The 21,627-nt window shown below is 34.9% G+C and overlaps 1 protein-coding gene across 1 annotated transcript in view; it reads left to right on the plus strand.

The window, feature by feature from the left end:
• Nucleotides 1–4,206: 4,206 nt before the first annotated feature.
• LOC100746567 overlaps nt 4,207–21,627 on the plus strand; it is a 339,045-nt gene continuing 321,624 nt past the window's right edge. Inside the window, exon 1 of the mRNA XM_033319155.1 lies at nt 4,207–5,464. The gene's annotated coding sequence lies outside the window, so the exon portion shown is untranslated. The remainder of the gene's footprint in view (nt 5,465–21,627) is intronic.

The following is a 21,627-nucleotide window of genomic DNA, read 5'->3' on the forward strand; positions in this document are numbered from 1 at the left end:
GAGAATCAAACAAGTGCGAGAAAGGGCGAGATAGAAAGGTATCGAGTGAGAGAGAAGAAGATAGTATCAAGGAGCGACAGCTAGATAGAGATGAAGATAGAATGTATTAGAGAAAGAAAGAGAGAGAGAGAGAGGGAGAAAGTGAGTGAGTGAGTGAGAATGAGAGTGTGTGTGTGTGTGTGAGAGAGACAGAGTGAGAAAGCTAGAAAGCCGCGCAGGCAAGGCATCGTGTACTTACAGCGTGTATGGTAGACAAAGATGGAGAGAGGAGTCACGTTGAGTTGTATCACTGATTCCGGCTGGTGGAAAGATGGCGGAGGGTAATTCGAACACGCGTCATATAGCCCTGTATGCTGCGCATGCGCAACATAGGTACTACGTGTGACTGCGATGGTGTCGGTAGGCGGAGCGGCATCCAGAACTAACTTGTACCGGGTGGTACCGCATCACTGTCAGCAAAAACCGCATAAAACGGCACCATTCGCTTCTCTGGTGTAACGATGCAGGGGGGTGGGGGGTTCGGGTTGCTCGTGGGGCAGGACGGAAGTTCAAGGCAGCCGTGGCGCCACGGGGACGCACGGGGAAGCGCCATGCTGACGATGACGCGCACGCACTTCCAGGTAATCGGATGACCGTTCTTCCGTACCATTTTATTCTCTTAACTGGCCATTTCGGATGAAATTCAATCTCTGATACAGAATTTTTCATCATTCCTACCCTTTTTCTTTTTTCATTTGCATGAATTTTTAGACATTATTTGCAGTTGGAGAGACTACGTATGGGAATGGTCACGCATGCGGTTATGTATCTCGTCTGGATGAGTAATAAACGACAGAGGTGGAGATCTTTGTTGTATACGCGAATTGATTCTTGGAAAAATACAGGATATTCTGCAAGAGGAAAGAATGTTACAAATAAAAAAGTATAGTATATATTATAATACGTTATGGAAATATATATGTAGGATTGAGGTTTAATTATGAGTATGATTCTATTATTATGGCGTTTGTCTTATCAGGGTTACATATATTTGAGGAACTATTGCATATTAAATTAAAGATCACATTAAGTTTCATATAGTTTTATTGCATTTGTACAACTAGCGTTTTTGTTACTTCCAATGCATTTAGTACCTATTACATATTTTATAATAAAGATTAGATCTTAAATTTAATGCAACAGATACTACCATAAAGAAATAAATACATACATAGATGTTTTTAGAACTCAAGTACTAGGTTCTTGTAATTAAAATCTGTACTTCCAGATATTTCTATTCTTCTTTTAATTTGTAGTTCTAGATATTATAATAAGAATAATACTTTTCTTCTGGAACTTCTTATGTTTTAATAGAAATTTGTGAACAATATTCATATAAACATTTGATGATTAATAGAAACGTTCACTCTGTACATATGTATTGGACATATGACACCGACGGTTGTTTCAACTTCCATATTTTTATATTCTTATATTCATTATTATCTAAAAAATTTAATGAAAAAATGTAAAATACGTAGAGTATTATTATATATGCCAGTTATATAATTTTTGAAAGACGTTTATTTGTTGCGATATATTTATTGCAAACAAAGTGGACACCATCGTAACAACTGAAATACTATTGCAATACAATATTTACCACTACTTACCACGTATGTAGGTAGTTGTACATATGCAGGGTGGTTGGTAACTGGTGGTACAAGCGGAAAGGAGGCGATTCTACGCGAAAAAAGAAGTCGAAAATATAGAATAAAAATTTTTCGTTCGAGGCTTTGTTTTCGAGAAAATCGACTTTGAATTTTCGCTCGGTACGCGTGCGGTACGTTATAACGGATCTCACTGTAGATCGTTGTCTCGATGGAAAAATTAAAAAAAAATAAAAAAGAAATTTTTATTCTATATTTCGAGTTCTTTTTTCGCGTAGAATCATCCCCTTTCCGCTTGTACCACCAGTTACCAACCACCCATATGTATGTATACATATTTAGTAACAGACATGCATGTTAATATCTTTAATATTTTGATACATACATATGTAGGTAATACGTATCATATTTTAGTATAAAATTGTAACATTGTTAAGTGCATAGATATAGGTTCATACCTAGGTTTATAATATAGTATGTACATATGGATACCTAACCCTAACCTCACCCCCGAGTACATTATACCATGTATAAAACGTAAAAAGTAGGTATAGGTATTGCAAATGTATATACAATATTAGCGTTGCACTATAAAATATACTATTACAATACGTCTACCATCTAATTTCCATTTGTTGTTATAAAATTAATTGTACGAAACCACGTGATCAAATTGTATTATTTATTGTTGTTACGTTGATAACTCTACGTACATATTTACATAATACGTACCACAGTAGCAATCGTAGTGTATATTGATTAATATATGATTTTTAATACTCCTCAAGTTATAATTTCGGATTTTCTTATGTCGTAATAGAAGTTCGCTAGAATATCTAATCATAATGAAATAAGCGTAGTTAATAATTACTAGGGAATACTTCTCGTGCTGTATATTTTAACAAGATATTTTAGAACTAAATTTTAGGAAAGTAATGTAATAATAATCTTTGTACGGGTATTTCAGGTATTTGCGTGAAAGAAAGTATTTCAAATCGGTTTATACTGGTAAGTCTTTACTCAACCTTATCATAGACATTTCATTCGTTCAATCAATCATGCGTTATCTAGATACCGAGATACCATACGTTATTTATAAAAAGTTCTATAATATTTGTTTGGCAGAAAACTTACTAACACTCAGAAGATTATGCTCTACAACCTAGAGATATCTAATAAATAGCGAAGCATATAGATATTTTACTTCCAATGGTTCAATTTTTATCTTACCACGAGAATTATTTTATATTAATATCGTAAAAATAAAATTATCCATACTTGGGTAATAATTTAATTTATAGATTACTTACTTCATAACAAAAAATACATTTTATCTTTGAAACAAACAACTTATCATAATTTCTTGAAACTGTAAGTATGTATTTATGTACTTAAGTTTAAGTATAGCGATTTTCAAGTCTTATCATTAACAAATAATTATTTTATCTAGTAATAATGCTTAGGTATAGATATAAAGTCCTATTGATTAAAACAATTGAGAATAAGAATGTTTTTTTAATCATTCAAGAAACGACTGAAAATTAAAAATGAAATACATATCAATCATATTAAGTAGCATTATTGCATCTATAATTTTTTAACGAGTCTTCAGTTAACAATTAAAACGATGAATAATATGATTTTGCCAATACAACTTAAAAATTGTATGCATATCTAAATGCTTAAATTGTCCTAGTTATAGGTTACGTTGTGAAAGAAAGTTACCAATATTTAGTTGACACATACCTAATTATATACTCAGTTATATTATATATTAAATTCCTTATTTTATTGCTTTCATCGCATTATTTCCTGATATACGAGAGGCATATTGTAATTTTCCAAGGAAAAAGAATCATACAATTTTCTAAAGTATTAACTTTCCATGTTTAATATTACGAAGCACGATAATATTTTGATCATTCCTATATTTCGATACGTTTAATCCAAATTCGTATATAAACAAGCGTTCAATTCACATCCTTTAATCTGAGAAATACAACGTCAAGGAGAAATCAAAAAGAGCGTTCGAACATATAGCATACGTGTTTATCGCAGACAGAATTTATCTGTACATATTTGTTTGCTGCATTCACATTTAAAGTTGATAAAAGATTATTCATTCGAACATTTAGGTATTTTTCATTTCGTAAATTATATTCCATCGTAATTCAAGTTACATTTATTTGTTCAAATATTTCACATATTTTTGCAATTTTAATTTACCTTGTTCATTCTTATTTCATTTACAGTTGTTCTCTTAAATACTCAACGTAATATTGCATATAATTTTCTTTGATCAGGTTGTACCTACTTCAAAAAAAGCGCGCGAGAATATTCAAGTTGTCCGAACGCACTTTAGGGGACTAAGGGAGTCCTTGTAAAGTCCCGAAAAAAAGAGGTGCGACCAAAGGAGGTGTGAACAGAGCGGAGGGCGTGGCAATGGGCGTAACCTTCGAAACGTCCACTACCCTTCTAGGCGTTTCGCCAGTTAGCTGTTAAGCATGGTAGTGGGGGAGACGGCATCGAACCCAGCTAGCTGCAGTCACAATTCAACCGCTCGATGGTGAGTACGTTATAATGCGCCGCGTTACGGGTAGATCTCCTTTTACCGGAAACGAAGGAGATTACTTGTCCGTCGATTGAATCTTGACACATGTATACGTGATATTTTGAAACGAGTTATACGTCATTCCACTTATACGGAAATATCAAGCAATGTAAATTTTCTCAGTGCGTGACCGAACAAACCTGTGAACGTGACGACAAAACTTCGTTTAATAAAAATGCAAGCTTGTTGAACGTTTGGAAAAAGCGATTCGTACGTTGATCGGGTATCAAGTGGATCGTTGCGTGTGTTTAAAAAATTCTCGAGCTACCGATCGAATGCAAGGAGAGCCGCTAGGTTTGTTAGGTTGCACAGCTTTAAGCCGGCCGGCGCCCGCATTAAAGGGAATATAACCGAAGCGTATAAGTCACCGGATTCCGTTTCGATTATCGTTGTGTTGCGAGTTGCGACTCTTCTCCAAGTCGAATTTACCAATCGAATGTCTGTATCGAATTGTCCATGTTCTTATCGATATCTTCGCGGTCTTTATGCAAGCGAGGTTCGAGAAAACGTTAATAGTGCCGAAATGAGTACCTTGCTTCGATACGAACTGAGGAATTTCAAAGAACTGTAAGAATTCTTATTCGCTAAATATTTCGAGATATTCGTTGAAAATGTAGCTTTTCGTGGTTCGTAATCTCAATACCTTCTTTCGACAGAAGGACGACAATGCCAAACGAAGATCCATCTCCATAAATATTTACCTGATTTGTCCTATGTTTATTACTTCATCTCGCTCGGTTCGGTTTTCGAACGTATTAAGTTTTTATCGTTGCGGATCGATTAAGAGATATTTGATACGTGAAAACGGACATTCTTGTTATTGGCTGTTTCCAACGATTTCGGGTGTTCGAGAGAGATCGCGAGAGCCATGTTCTTTGTTTTGGAGTGAATGTGCGGAAGTTATACGAACTTTGTTTACTGATTTTGTTGTTTTGCTTGTTGCGTATCTATAAGTGAAACTCGATGTCGCGCAGTGAATAGTGAACAAACGAGTGAATTACGGTGGTGTGTTCGAATCGGAATAAGAATCATAACAGGAGTAACGACTTCCGACGGCTCCGTTATTACGACTTGGTGTTTTTGAAGAAGCATGATTTTTTGAACGGATACGTTTTTTTCTTGGAGACATCTCTCCAGGATGACCAGAACCTGTCTTTACGGAGCGTTCGTATAGTCGTCACAGTGGAGTTCTGCTTAATCGCAGGTAAGTATTGTTACGAAACTTTCACCACGACGAGTTCAACGCGGTTGTACTTGTTTCCGTTTTGTCGTGCTTTCAACCACGAAATTGCGTTTATGATTTAAAATTCTACACTTCGGAAAAGTTCAGTCGAAGTTTCTATCGAAACTAACTTGATGCTTCGAGAAACTATGTAAGATTATTGCGTGCTGATGGGATTTAAATTTTTGGCGGGTTTTTTTATGAATTTCTTGCTTCACAAAATACATATCTAATCTCAAGGTGTAGGTTATATGATATTTCGTTTTCGCGCCATTTTATGGTAAACCGTCGTTAATGAAAATTCAACATATTCTATTATAGATATAGAATGTTATAGAAAATTACAGAGGGATTATATGGAATATTATAGAATTTTAAGGCGTTTAGAAATAATTGAAATCAAAATGTGATAAAATTTTATGATAATTGTACATGTAAATATTTATTAGCTTATTTTTAACATTAATGTTGTCAATGGTATCTAAATTCGAAATATAACTTCTAAGATGTAATCTTAGGCGTATAAAAACTGATATATAATAGTATATTAGATATTATAAAATATTTATTGCTTAGAATAATGAAAATCGGGTGGCTCGTATAAATCGAGAGTTTTGAAGGAGTTACAAAAACGGTATTTGCTTATGAATTTTGAATGGGATGTCTTCTAGTGATACACAGAACACCGTCACATAAGCTAATCGTATAGTGTGACGTATATCATTTTTCACGTACAGTTTATTTTTAATTGTTCGACAGGAACCATTCGCCGGTAAAAATAAAGACAATATTTTCAGTATGAGACATATTTGTTAAGTTAAATTATTTTTTTAAAAATAGTGGCAATAATACATTATAATAGAAATTAGTTGCAAAATGTATAATAGCAATTAACTGTTCATATAGAAGTTCGACTTATTCGGAATAGAAGTTGAATAATGAAATGCGATAATAGTTGTCAGTACATGGATCAAAGAACAACTTGTGTATTTTAAAATCGCAATTGTGTAATTAAAAAAGAATTGGAAAATCCGCAGGTATTATTTAGATAACAACAACAGTAGGTACCATTTTTAATGTATCACATAATGAAACCTCTGCTAATCGGGAAACCATAAAATCGAATCTCGATCAGTCGATATATGTATTACGATAAAAATCGAAAAGTAAGATCACTGTGTTCGATTCGATTCGATTCGATTCGATTTTCATATATATATTACTCAAAATATGCACGTAAGACATACATATGCAAGTTTCTTGTCCTGTTCTTGATAACGATAAAAGTTTGTACGAAATTTCTTTCGCTTGAAACTTCTAGGTAAACACACAAACACGGAAGATCGATCGGAGCACAGTATCTAGCGAAAACAGTCGTTCTCCGCTATCTCGGTGAAATCGGTCATTGCTTTCTTCGCGGAGAAATACGTACTATTATAATCTTCGAGCGAACGACGCCTCGATGTATCGACCATCGATTTCTTTCGCATTTTTCCATGCGTTTACCGACATTCTACGTCGTGTCGCGTATTTTTCTGTCGGTATGATTTAACGATCGGTCGCATTATCGGTAGCGGCGAATTTTTATCGAAGAAGAACGCTTTTTGTACGATGTTTCGAATGCATCCACTGTTAGATAGGTTAGGTGACTTTATCGTTTAGCGACGTTGCGTGTTCGTGTAATTCTGTTACACCTAACTTGTAAGCTGTTTAGTTTCGTTAATCTCCAGGAGGTGTCCTTTGAGTTAAAAGTTCGCAGGATTCTTTCATGGGATTCCATGCTATAGAAAAATTTATATAAGGTTTTCAGAAACTAAACTGTTCAGTTTTCGTTTTTATTAATTTCTTAACTTCATTACATAAGTATATGATGAATATTTTCAGGAAACAAATGACTTACTTTCATAAATTCAAGATGACATAAATAATAGAAAATTCAAAGAACGGGGTTTGTAACATCACTTTACTTTCTGAAGAGCTCGCGATATAATATAATGGTTCACAAAAGTTTTCGTAAATTTGCCATAGAAAGTTTTTATGTAGATATTGTTTTGTTTATATATGTTTTATTTTATTTATATTATTTATTTTAAAATCTGACATTATGAAAAATTTAAAAATTAACATCATAACGAGGCGCAACTGCCACGACTATATTGGTATTATAAAACTTGGAACCGATTCGAAAATATATATAGAAGTTAGAAGATATTTACTGCAAACATATAGTAAGTCTTTAAAATAGTACCTTTAAGTATTGAACCTCATTAATATAATGAATAATTGATTTCCGTGATCTCCGTGAAAAAGATATCTTGCATTAAATATTTTGCAGCTTCTATGTACAATGTATATACATTTTCAGATTTATTTCGAACATTACCAATATAACCAGTACTATCTCGATGCGGTAGTAATGAAATTTCAAAATGTTTTGTATAATGCACATAATATATTGATAAAGTGTTTCTGTAAATGTTTAAATACTTTCCTGAGTCACTATATATAGAATGTTTGGCATAGTGGAAGTAAACAATCGACTAGCGAATAGAAATAAAATAAAAGAAAACTAATCGAAGAGTCTCAATGGATATGTATAATAAGCACGTATCTAAAGACCAATCGTCGCAGAGATATTTAGTTTCCTAACCTATAAGTTCGGTATCTGTACATATGTATGTAAGTACTTATTTACGCGCCGTATAGTATTATAAAATATTCAACAATATTGAGAATTCCGCGTATTGATACTAATGCAAATCTTCGGAATGTATTTTTTCTATAGATTAGTTTTGTTTACACTATCGATGACAGTATGGAAAAACAGAAAGAGAGAGAGAGACACTGCAGTCGAAACGAACACCTTTTATAAACAAAAACTGATAATCTACAGCTTATGAGAAGAATTAGGAAAATTATATTTGTTCGAGTATTTATAATGTTAGCATTTTCTGTTACTTTTCACGCGTTTTATTGATTAATCGAATTTATAATTCTACAATAAGTAAACGGTGTCTCGTGTACTGAATTTTTTTATATATATGTACATAGCTTGCCTCTTCGTGGCACACGCGGTCGCGTCTCGCAGGTCAGATTTCTGAAACTTTCTTTTTTCAGGTTCAGCCTTTACTGACCTTTCTCGTAAATGCGTTTTGTCACTCGTGCTTCGCAGAGGTATACAAACGAACACGTGGTTCCATAAAACGGGACTAGCTACTATATATAGGTATGTGAGTAGCTCAGATTGGGGAACTGTAGACTTACATTTGTTTTCTCTAAATCCGTATTTTGGAATAGACAGTTAGGAATTTTAAATTCTCTGTTATTTTTTCTTTCATATTTTCCCTTTAGAACTTCCATGAAGTAGATTGTGAAATTACTTATTTGCGAAGTTATATATTGAGTAAGAGTACGTGGTAGTCGTATACAAATACATAATTATAATCGAAGACAAAGGAGTAGTATGGAGATATGCAAAAGTTTCTTACTACGAATATTATTTGACTACGAATTTACAACACATTTGGGAAAGTCGTTTGATTTTGGTCGATTTCGTTGGTTCATGCAAATTACTGGAGAATGAAGCTTCTTTGTTGCAGCGTCCTCTTCAGTTACGAGAAAAACAGAACTAAGGAAAAGGACTAAAGCACAAAGAACAATTTTTGATAGTTTAAGTTTAAACACATGGTAATCTCATATTTAAAATTAATATTCAATCGACTAACACGAGTGCAGTAAAAAATAGAAGTTAGATTTTTGAATTTGTTCTTTCGGCACGTGTTATAAAATTCTAATATTTATTAACGGTATATAGGTTGTAATTATTTATAATTATCGTCATAAGTTACGGAAATAAATTACAAACAACTAAGAATCATACATGGAAAGAGTCATTTAGAGTCATTCATTTAGAGTCAATCTTTAGTTTCAAAACTTTCCTTCTCCCATCTTCTTTGTACAAATTTGGGAAGAAAAATAACACGAATAGAATGAAATTTTATCCTGTTTGTGCATTTTCATTTTGATTACTTTCTTATCTAGAGTATTTTAACCCTCTTAGCTTTATCTATTTCAAGCTGACTGTCGTTTATTTCTTCGTGTTCACTAAATGTCACAAATTACCGTAATTTCACTTTCCCATTCTAGTTAGAATTTCTATATTTATTTTTAACCGTGTGCTGCCGATTTTAAACACGCGCAATCCCATATCTTCTCTACATACAGAATTGTTTATAAATACAATTACCTAAACATAATTACCGAAGTTTTACAAATCACGAAATACAAGTTACGAAACAAACGATATTTTACAAGTAAATCTTACAAATTATAAATTATCTGATTATCCTATTAAACGGAGAATGACAAAACCGCGATACGAAGTTTACAAATTGTAAGTTGTCCATTTATTAACGTCACTTGCATCAATTGGTAAATTATTTTGTAAAACAGGGTCCTGGTGCAAAGAGTATGTTTCCGAATAATATAGATTGGAGCGTAGTAGCGGTTACCTTTAATTAACGAAAAATCCGAATAAACTGGTGAAAACGGGGAAACAAAACGCGAAGTTTAAAGAAAGGCAAATTTATTTTTCCAATTAAACTCGAGCAGAAAAGTAACTTAAAACGGTTGAAAAATTTGTTTCTGTATTTCCCTGATAAAAGCATTGGGAACGCGGGAACGTAAACAGCAAATTGTACATAAACCATGATCAAACGAACGATGTACAATAGCACACGAAAGTATTCGGATACCTTCAATATCATAGGAAACTTCCACGTAGATATCGTGTTCGATAAATACAATTTTTTTTTTTTTCAAATTTTGTTAATACCAACCAGATACGACTGTTGTGATTATATTTATAAAATTCAGGACTAATTTCGAACTAATATAATTAGTTATAAACAGATACTTGTTATATTTAGTAAAAAAATTAATATACCAAATGAATAGTCATTTTAAATACATAAGCGCTAAAAATACAGGGTGACTGGTAACTGATGGTACAAGCGGAAAGGGGGTGATTCTACGCGAAAAAAGAAGTCGAAAATATAGAATACAAATTTTTCGTTCGAGGCTTTGTTTTCGAGAAAATCGACTTTGAATTTTCGCTCGGTACGCGTGCACGCGTATCGCGTCTCGTTATAACGGATCTCACTGTAGATCGTTGTCTCGATGGAAAAATTAAAAAAAAAATTTTATTTTATATTTTCGACTTTTTCACCCCTTGAATCACCCCCTTTCCGCTTGTACCACCATTACCAACCACCCCGTATAACGTCACTGAACATCCAGGTTTGTCAATGTAACAAATAATTGATACGTACTTGCACTAAATATTTTGTAGCTTGCATATACAGTTTCAGATTTATTTCAAACTCTATCCGGCAATATCGGTACGATATTCGTTAGAACAACTAATGAAATTTTTAAGTGTTTTGTATAAAGACATATAGGTAATATATTTATAAATTTGCACAAGCGTTCGTACAAGCTGTTGTATAGCTTGTTGTCTTTATTTTACTCAAGTATAACAGACAATAAATAACCGACAGTATCCAGCTATTTTATTCGATGGAAACTGCCGTCGGTTTGGATGCTTCGATGCCAAAACGAACGGCCGAAATATTTTGCGTTATGGGCAGACGAACGTCGTTCATCTTGCTGCCTACGAATCCCTGGTGCTTATTCCGATCGATTTAGGCAGCTTTTCAAGCGTAAAACGATCGTAGTTGAAATAATTGTTGGAACGACGACACACCGCTTCTCGTTACCCGACGAAACGAGAAACTCTTCATTGACATACTCTCGTTTTTCCATCCGTTCTCTGCCTCTTCCTGAGCCCCTTTGCCCGATAATTACCTAGATCAATCCTTTCTCGGTCAGTCCATTGTCTTGGCTATTAATATACTTGAGATGTTTTTTTTTATGTATTTATTGGGAAATTTCAAAGATGCGAAAGTTGCATAGAACACTGGTGATATACGAAAATACGTAAATTGTTCAAAATATAACGCGTCTTGGGATATTTCATTGTGATTAATCCCATTCACGAAAATATGAAATTGTCTATAAATATCTGCAATTTACAGTTGTTGATATTAAAAACGCATTTGTTTTTTCGATGATTTTCCAAAGAGGACGCGATACGCTGAAACTTCTGACAACGATCTTTTTTTCTTTTTTATTTTTTAAGATCTCCCTTTGGATTCATCGTCTTGTAATCAAAGTTGTAATAAGACCGTTAATAAATAACGACTATATATCGAACGAGAAAAACAAGGAGCGTATAGAAAATAATAAAGATTCAGTTTTTTTCTCGGCTGGCTCGAAGGCCAATGTACGAAGTATGCACAATGCACACTCTGTGACGCATTGTAGACAATCGTTACTTTGTTAAAGTCGTCTATTTAAAGGTAAACTTCGCTTCAAAATAATATTGACCATTTAAGTACAGAATATTATCTGTATACCTAATATTTGCTTGGTCTCCTCCTTGAAGCTTGATGTTTTTTTTTTTTTTTTTTTTTTAGCAGAAGAAAGGAATTTTAGAGAAATATCGATCCGTTACGATGAATCGACGACCATCGAATCTGGCCGTTTAAAATTCTTCGTAATAAAATACGCGATGCTAGCGCGAAGACACGATATTCTACAAGTCGTATATCTTCCCTTTGTTTCGATCGCAATTAATCATGTCGGTATAAATACGACTGTGATGTTTGGGATTGTCAAACCATCTGCTACTAAAATTCTGATCTAGTATCGGATTTTCTGTGCAGCATTAGATCGAGCATTGCGGTATCGCAATTTGAAACGTAATCCAAGCTAGGATTTTAAATAATTACGGTGGCTGGTTCGCCGACTGTTACGTAACTTTAGCTTTGTTAAAAGATAGACAAGAAGTAAAGTAATAATACAGCGGCAAAGAGAAGGAAAGCGAAAACCATCTTGTCCCTTCATCGTTCATGCCTCGTTTTCAGCACATTCTTCTCTTACAAACTTTGAAAACTTGACAATTTTTCAATGTAATTGATTGAAAAATCTGGAAACTCATCTTCCTTTGAAGAATATTACATATATTTCTCAATAATTTTGTTCTTCGTATCGAACGTGATTATTTTATTACGAACATATTATTTTATTGTAGCAGAAGGCTTCGTGAAATCTTCTTGTAGATTCAAGTAACCAACTGATTACGAGATAAACGTTTATTCACCTTTGTCGTTTGAATCGAGCAGAGGAGTATCCGGAGCGTATACGCGACGTGCTAGCATTTCCAATTGTTGCACTATTTGTACGCCGCTAAAGTGAAAGTGATAATTCCGAGAAAATTCATTTTTAGTTATCTTTTTTTTTTTTACGTCAATCTCGCTTTCTCTTTCTATTCTAGTCAGTTAAAAGGTACGATGAGTATCGTTGCTGCAATATGCAGGGGTCAAAGTTCTTCGAGCTTGGCGTTTTACGTTATTATTCAGGAAATTAGAGATATCAATTACTTTTTCAAACGAGTTCAGTATCTCTCATTGTTACGATCTTTCTTTAACTGTGATCATGGCCGAGTTTCGAGTTTTACGTTCTTCTTCGAGGTATCATAGTCTTCAATTATTCGTTGAATCTTCTTCAATTTTTAATTATCCAAGTCTTTGTTCGCTTATGCTATATCGTAGTATACTATAACGTTTGTAGCGACAGCAATCGAAATAATAGTAACATTGAAAGTTCCACATTTTCCAGCTATGTATTGGAAAATATAGAAAATATAATATAGTAATTATAAAATAAATAAAATAAAAAATAAAATAAATATAAATAAATATGAATAAAAAATAGATTAGAATTTAGAAAAATAGATTAGTATGGTAGCAGAGTGAATCAGAGTAATAGTAAATCATCTTCTTATATAGAGCATGAACCAGGTATTAGATCCCTTGCACGCCAGAAACTTTTTTGATTTTAAGCAAGTAAGTGTACCCTTTGGCAATGAATTTTTCTTACAATTCGAAGTTATTTATATTCTTTGCCACTTTCCATTGACGAAAAGAGAACAAAATAACAACTTGCTTATTTCCAACATTGTTAAAACGTTGCAACGAGTTACACACGACGAACGTTTTAATCAACGTACGTGCCAATAATAATTTTAAAATATCAGATCGTATGGCAAGTTCTTTAAAAGATTATCAAAGAACGTTATCTTTATATAAAATCTTGGTGTATTGGGTTGGCAACTAAGCGATTGCGGATTTTGTCATTACCACCTAATGGCAAAGTCCGCAATCACTTAGTTGCCAATGCAATAAAATATGTCATCGACTATGTGCGCGTTATTTTCTTTCATTATCCATTGCATTGGTTAACTCTTACTCCACCGCTGCAAAGCTGTCGATCTTTTGTCAAAAAATCGCAATACGTATATTTTCACATTCTTTAAGGATGTAACATCGAGAAGCGAACGAATCTATTACACAATACGCGATTACATATTAGGTATACAATTACGCGTATACCAAATTATTACACGACACAACCTAATATTAGCTGTCTTAGGGAAGCTATATAGTCTGAAATACAGGATATTATGACGGTTGGAAGATAGCGAACAGTGGATCGATTTTTCCGCAGTTTTAGATTCCTGCTAACGAAAGTGCCATTTTCATCGTTTTTTCTTGTGCAGTTTCGTGTTCCATGTTTCGTTGAAAGCATGCATTACGTTTGTAGTCGACAGGTGTTGTACAGAAACATATAGTCACGTTTAAGATTGTACGTGAGATGTGAATAGAGAAGCTGTATCGTCCTTACGTAAGAAGCATATGTGCGCGCTTCTTTTTCCTTTTCGTTTAAACTATTGGTAAAATCGAATTAGACGATTGTCGCGCCACGTTATTTAAGCTATCGATAGTTAATAATTATTTAAAACCACGATCGTCCGATGACGTTGGATGACAGGGATTTCTAACGCATTCGATTTCCAGAAGACGCAAATTCGCGAATAACTGCAAGTATCACTTTTAACGCGTAAAGAAAAAGAACGAAAATATCGTTTAATCCTTAGAGTGCTATGGACGCATATATGTAACTGGTGGTACAAGCGGAAAGGGGGTGATTCTACGCGAAAAAAGAAGTCGAAAATATAGAATAAAAATTTTTCGTTCGAGGCTTTGTTTTCGAGAAAGTCGATTTTGAATTTTCGCTCGGTACGCGAAAAATTAAAAAAAAATTTTTTTTTATTCTATTTTTTCGACTTCTTTTTTCGCGTAGAATCACCCCCCTTCCACTTGTATCACCAATTACCAACCACCCTGTATAATGCATATATTTTATATCAAAAATCTACTGCTTCGAAACAAAAATTTAGTGAATTTCATTTAGCGTCGATAAGAGACGTTTTACGAAAATATTTCCAACGTAGAAGCATGTTAGGAGGAGGAAAGGGAAAGTCCGAGGATTTACCATTTCGCTTAATTGATAGGCATTTTCCATCAAAATGCCCTAATCGTGCCGGCACAACACAATTATCAAGAAGAAAATGTATTGTTTGTGTGAAAAATAAGAGAAGAAGCGACACGCGATACGAATGCAGAAAATGCGATGTCGGATTATGTGTCGATAATTGTTTTGAAATTTTTCACGCACAACTGATTTATTAACTTGTGTTGGTATTTACTAAATTTAGTTTTCTAGTTTATTACCCAAATTCTAGTTTATTGTAAATTTCAATGTTTATAATAAATAATTAATACTAAAAAATAACGCCCTTGAATCGTTTAATCTCGTGCAAAAGAATTAGTATAACTTATCACAGTTCAGTCTAGCGAAAAAGTACTCCGTTTACACTTAGCTGGAGAATCCATTGGATTGCCAATTAAGTGATCGCGGATTTTGTCAATATCACCTAATGACAAAATCCTAATGGCAATCACTTAGTTGTCAACCCAATAGTAAAGAAATTTTGAATTTTTACTGGTTCGATTGACGAAAAAAGATATTAGAAAGTAAAGAAACGCTTGAATTTTCGTTATCGTTAATTTACCACGGTTTCAATTTTTATAGTTAATCGAACGAACAAAATTCGTATTGTACGTAACAAATATATAAAATGTTATTTCGTTGATAAGATTTGAAATATTTGAGATATTTGTAGCGATTATCAGATCTTAGTTTCCGAATCGAGGCAGAGAAGCTATAATCAACTATAATTCCTTTCTTTACCCTCGTAAACAAACAAAATTCCAGTTATAGAGGTTCAAACATCCCCGTCATTGTTCAAATTATCGAGTATCACTCATCCTCCGCTATCCACACTGGATAAATATAAACTCGCAGTTAAACGATTGCTATAATCAATCGATGCTAATACTCTATCGATGAATATGACTCGTATCGCCCTCAGCGATAAAGATTGAGAAAGTCCAGTTAATGCTAAATACGTCAATTTTTTTCAAGCCAAAATCAGATATACGAATCGTTCGTATAATAAACCTGGACATTCCGAAACGCCTGGGATATCTAATATTTGTAAATATTTGAAACGTTTCAAATATTAGATCCTGACATTCGAATAACAACGTGGATAATCATATCGTTTACATAGAGCAGTCAGTACCAAAAAATTCAAGCTCGTGACAAATAAATAATATTCCAGTGAAGATCAGGCAAATCGCGAATATTTAGCGTTTCAGAGTATTCAGCAAATTTCTTACATTTAGGCGTGACAACACTCTAACGGTGATATGTAGGTAATAAAATTGTAGAAAGTCCAGCTAATACGAAACACGTAAATTCTCAATGCAGAATTGGATAAATCGAGAAGTCACAGGAACCAAGATGTAGCCAAAAAGAAAAATAAAAGAGATTTGGAATATTTCGGCTACCTAACGTCTTTGGATACTCGAAACGGTTCGAGTATCGAAACGCTAACGCTCGGATGACAACACGCGATGACGAAAAAGTTGGAGCTGACGATAAACGAGTAATTGTCAAAGTAGAATCAGGTTAGATTACCTAACGTTATGCAGCGAAATTGCAAATGCGAAACAACAACGATACACGACGTTTCGAAATGCTTGCGATACGTAGGCATACGTACGCATTTTTCGATACTTGAAACGCTCAAACTTAATAACGCGCACCATTTACGACAACGACAATTTACTGAACGAGCAAGATCGAAAAATTCGCGGCTACGTTAAATATTGTGTTGGCAACTAAGTGATTGCGGCTTTCGCCGATATCGCCTAATGACAAAATGCGCAATCACTTAGTTGCCAGTCGAACAAGTAATCGCCGAGTTGCAGTCGGATAAATCGGAAATGCGACGTAACTGGAATACGTACTTGAATTTCGGTTTGGCGCAGCTGGGAATTCGAGGCGAGAGACGCAGGGATCGGGCGTGTATTCCAAAGGTTATAAAAACCGGTCCTCTCGGTTTTGCCAGACGAAACATCGAGGCGAGCAGAGGCGAGAGCACGACGTTCCAGTCGCTTTGCCGAAGCAACAGCGTTTAGAAACGACGAGCTTTCGCGAATTCTCTGCCTAATCGGCTGCATTTTTTAATGCCATACCGTTGCTCGCGTCACGATGCTTGGCGAAATACGCGAACAAGGGAGCCCGAGGGTGGAGGACCGATTAACCCCGTCGATTAATGACGAATGGCTAACGAGCCACGAAAATCATTCGACGCGTACATGCGCAACTTGCCTGGAAGAGACGAGACCTCGGCTTTTTCGCCCTACGCGGTGTATTTCTGTCGCGCCTTTGAGCTGTCCACGCTTTTGCGAATTTTCATCCCAACCTGCGTCCCCTTTCTGGGATCAGAGGGCTCGGGAAATTGTTGCGAAAATTCCTGTACCAATAAACTATACTGGTCGTTGTATTTTCTTATCGATTTTCACATCTTTTTTTTTTCTCTCTCTCTCTCTCTCTTCTTCGTTTAAACACGGGGCTAGCTAGCTCGTTTGAGATTGTCAGATAAAAGCAAGATAGTTTAGGATGGTCTATTTTAAATGCGTGTTAAGGTGACCTACGCTTCTTTGTATCGATGAGAAATGGTTTGGTGAATACAAATTGGAATATCCTGAAGCGTAGCTGATAATAATAGGATAAAAATAGCGATAAAAATAGAAGAATTAATTTTAATTTTATTTTATTTACGGGCTTCTTTACGTGTAAAATAATGCGCCATACGAAGTAATATTGGTGGTGAGACGAGAATAATACTAGGTGCTATTATATAAAGTTTATGATAGTATAATAATAATAATAGTAACAATAGGTGGAATATCGTAAACGATAAAACTCAAAATCAGGTTGAATTCGTTAAAGAAACCGAAACGATCGTTAAAACAATATAACGATATTTGTCCTTATCGTCGACAATCGCGCAGTTAACGAGGCGTTACTTCGAATTAATTACATTAATTTTTAACTCGAAGGAAAATAGTTTCGTCGTTTTTTAACGTTTTATATCAATGACAATTTTTGTTAAGAAATTCTTTCGTTCGTGGAATCAGTTATTTAGCAAGTAAATTCGAGACTTAGGCGTATACCGTTAGACGAACGTTTAACGATAATAACAATGGTGGTTTAGTACAGAGTTTGAGGACCGGGTGTCCGTGGAAAGTCCGCGTAATTACCCAAACATCGTAAATATTTTTAAATCCTTACGTTCTACGAAACGTTCGAAAGTCTGTGAGATTCTAACAATTCCGTAAACTTGGAAGTTCGAAGGGAAAAGTCGAGACGTTCGAGATCCCACGAAGAGAAATCCCACAAAGTTTTCGAATTCTGAGCGATTCTTCTACGATTTCTTGCTCGAATTCCAAACATTCTCTAACGATAAGGAAACACGATCGGTACGAAACGAATGCAAGTAATATACAAGTACACGAGTCTCGTTCGAATCTCCGACAGATCTCCCTCTACAAATCCTATTATCTCAAAAAAAAAAAAAAATCAATTTACCGATTCGCGATATTATCCTGAAAGTCGCGAGCGATCGGAAGATTTTACTTGCCGCTGTAACAGCTGCTATAATTTTCACGATTTTCTCGCGTTTGGGCGCATGTACGCGTGCGATCGTAGCAGCAAGGCAAATTCCCTGTTATTTGAATATTAAGCGAATTCCGTAACACACGATGTGTTTACCTTTTCGTTGCTCTTATTCGTCAGGTCGACGTAATTATTCGTTTCCCTGGCGCAAATAGCGAACTATCGTTCTCGATTCGCGATCGATCCGCGAACTATTTTCTGTCCGTATGTCTGGGAATTTCGAACGGTGGAAGTTTCAATAACAGCGTTTTCCATCGCGAACACGCAACTTTTCTCCCGTCGTTTACGACTCTGCTTTCTACCGTATTATTTTCGCGATGTTGCGGGAAAACTCTCGCAGCGGAGAAGTGATAGATAGGATTGCTCTCTTTTTAACGAAGCAACGAAGTGTCCGAGGAATGTTCTCAAAGAAGAAATTCAACGCCATAGAGCAGCGGCTACGTTGTTCGTTTTTTAGACACGTTACAACACCGATACGTAGTTCCTGTCGTGGTTGTCAGCGGTGGTTGCAACTTCGTTATGCTTTTTTTTTCGCGGTAGAGATACAGATGGCTGCAAAAAATATTCGCTCGTATCCTTATTTTTCGGCGAAGCGTTGTTTTTCGGACTCTGTGTGTCCCATTTTCGTGGTATCGAATTTTTAGCGATACGAGGGTAAACGATACGAAACTTGGTAGATACACAGATTTCAGTGTAATCAATTAACATCTAATCGCTGTAATAAATACAGTGTGTCGATATTTTTTTGTAGCCAAGATTATACGCCTGCATTATGTACACGTGCGTGTTCCAAGGTGTGAAAACACTTATTCGATTTTATTTTATTTTGATACGTAAGTCACTGATACTGAAGCGTATGTAAAAAAAAGAAAAGAGTATGTAAAAAAAAGGAAAGAATTGTGATATGAGAATGATAGAGTGATTATCTCAAGTTTGGAAATGAAAAATTCTGTGCAAAAGTTTTTGCATTGTTTATATATGGCAAAGTGTGGAAAATGTGCTGCTAGTTGGAATAAAATTCCAAAGAATAAAATTCGGAAGAGATCGAATGGGCTATATTCCTATTTATAATTCTAGAAAGCGGTTGTATTACGAATGTAACAAAAATATACTTGTCATTTGATGTCTTACATGGGATGTTTAACAGGACGCGTACTATCGTACAAACAACACACGTTATGATCTAACGCAAACAAAATACGTAAAATTCGGTAAAATTCGTTAATGATTTTAGTCTGTTACAGAGTTTAGTCCATTCCACGAATTTTTCCAAAAATGTTAATAACTTTGAGACACGCGTTTCGAAGACAAGTGAAGATACGTGTTTAATTGCAAACAATTTTTAATCCTTAACGAGCGTATGTCAGCCGTGATGCAACTTTGTAATTCTACCGTATCGCGCGTATGTATGTCACGGAGGAGGTGATTTAAAAACTAAAAAACCTCAAGTTGTATCGAATTACGATAGGTTCACGGGTGGCGTGAACTGCGATCATATACTTTTGTAAAACGTGTAACAGAAAATCATTCTACCACTTTGGAGAACATTTAAAAAATCTTACATTTGCCACGTACAAACAGACGATTAAATCTTAGATATACAGATTACGATGGAAAATGATGGAAACGATGGAATATTCAGAGAAATGTCTGTATGCGAAAATAATATGTTTTCGTATGGAGTAATTCAGTTTGATATCGAACCCGACGCTTTTCGTACAAGCAGCGAGTAAAGCGACGATCCAGCGGCAAGTTACGCGCGAAGCGCCAACCTTCGTTAAGGGTTAATAGCGTAGAAGTAAATTTTAAAAGCGTTTCCTTGTAAAAATCAAAAATATACGACCTGGATTATCTTTCTTACGTCGTCGTCCATTCTTGTTCTTGCTTTGTATCGTATACGAAAGCATTGACGAAATTCCGCGCTATCGCGTTGCTTTCCTTTCCTTCGACGAACGAACAAGCTTACCGTGCTCGTTCTTGCGATAATAGCAATATCTATCGCTTGGAAACGTTCGAACGCGATTCAAGCGCACGAGAAAAATTGCTAGCGGATCGAACGTTTCGCAGGAAGTTTGTTTCTCGTTGGCGCGAACGTGTTGCACGCTTCTCTTTTATCATGGTTGGTATTTTTGAATTTCACTGGAACGGCGAGAGACTGTGCAGGAACCAGTGCTCACACGGGCAAACAGTGTTTGAGCGTGGCGTTCAATAATTAAAATGGAAACCGGCGCTCAAACGCAATATTGCGTTGCAACAATGGAAAGTGTGTATTATAAAACAAGCGGCGTGCTCGTGTTGTATCCTTCCGACGATCTAAGCGCTCTACATGCTCTGAAAACTCCCATTATTTGCAATTTTAAATCCGTCGATTTGTATGTTAGGTCGTTGGGAAACTCCTAAAATTGATGGAAATCGGAAACGTTCGACGATTTACGCGATATCAAAATGGTAATACCTTTTTTTTTTTTACTGTCTTTTTCTTTATTTTTTTTTTTTTTTTAAGCGAAGCTATGGGATATTTTAATGAATTTCACGCAGAGGTACGTACAGGTACTTTCTAAACGTTATCGAGGTGAAATCTGTAAGGGAAGAATCTCGCGGAAGTTACCGTAGATTTTTCATTGTTTGGGTAATTCTTTCAGTCTCTAGTTAAGATTGGTTAGCCTCTGATAAGTTTGAACGACGATTCAAACAACGAAAATACGATGCGCTTACGAAAGTATATTATGATAGAACGAGGTTTGAAGATTCAAGTTTTTGGCTTTTCTTGACGTATTTGCAGCTTGTACGTAACGTTTAGACGAATTGTATGTTTTTGTAAAAAATACGCAGAGGTATAGGTATTCTATTTATTGTTCGAAAAAAATATATGTTTTGTTTCAGTGATAAAATATCAATAACTTTTTTACACTTGAGCAGACTGATTTTCAGATATTGCCATTATCATAATCCGCGATATTTTCAACGTCTGTTTCTTAAGCAATTTCTATCAAATTGACGCTTTGATGTTTTATGTTCCTGCATTTTGCAGACAGTATTGATTATATAGTTTATCAGTTTATCTTTTATTTATTTCCTACATTTTATTTGGC

This window comes from Bombus impatiens, unplaced genomic scaffold, assembly GCF_000188095.3.
Source record: "Bombus impatiens unplaced genomic scaffold, BIMP_2.2 scf_0136, whole genome shotgun sequence".
Classification (NCBI taxonomy): Eukaryota; Metazoa; Arthropoda; class Insecta; order Hymenoptera; family Apidae; genus Bombus; species Bombus impatiens.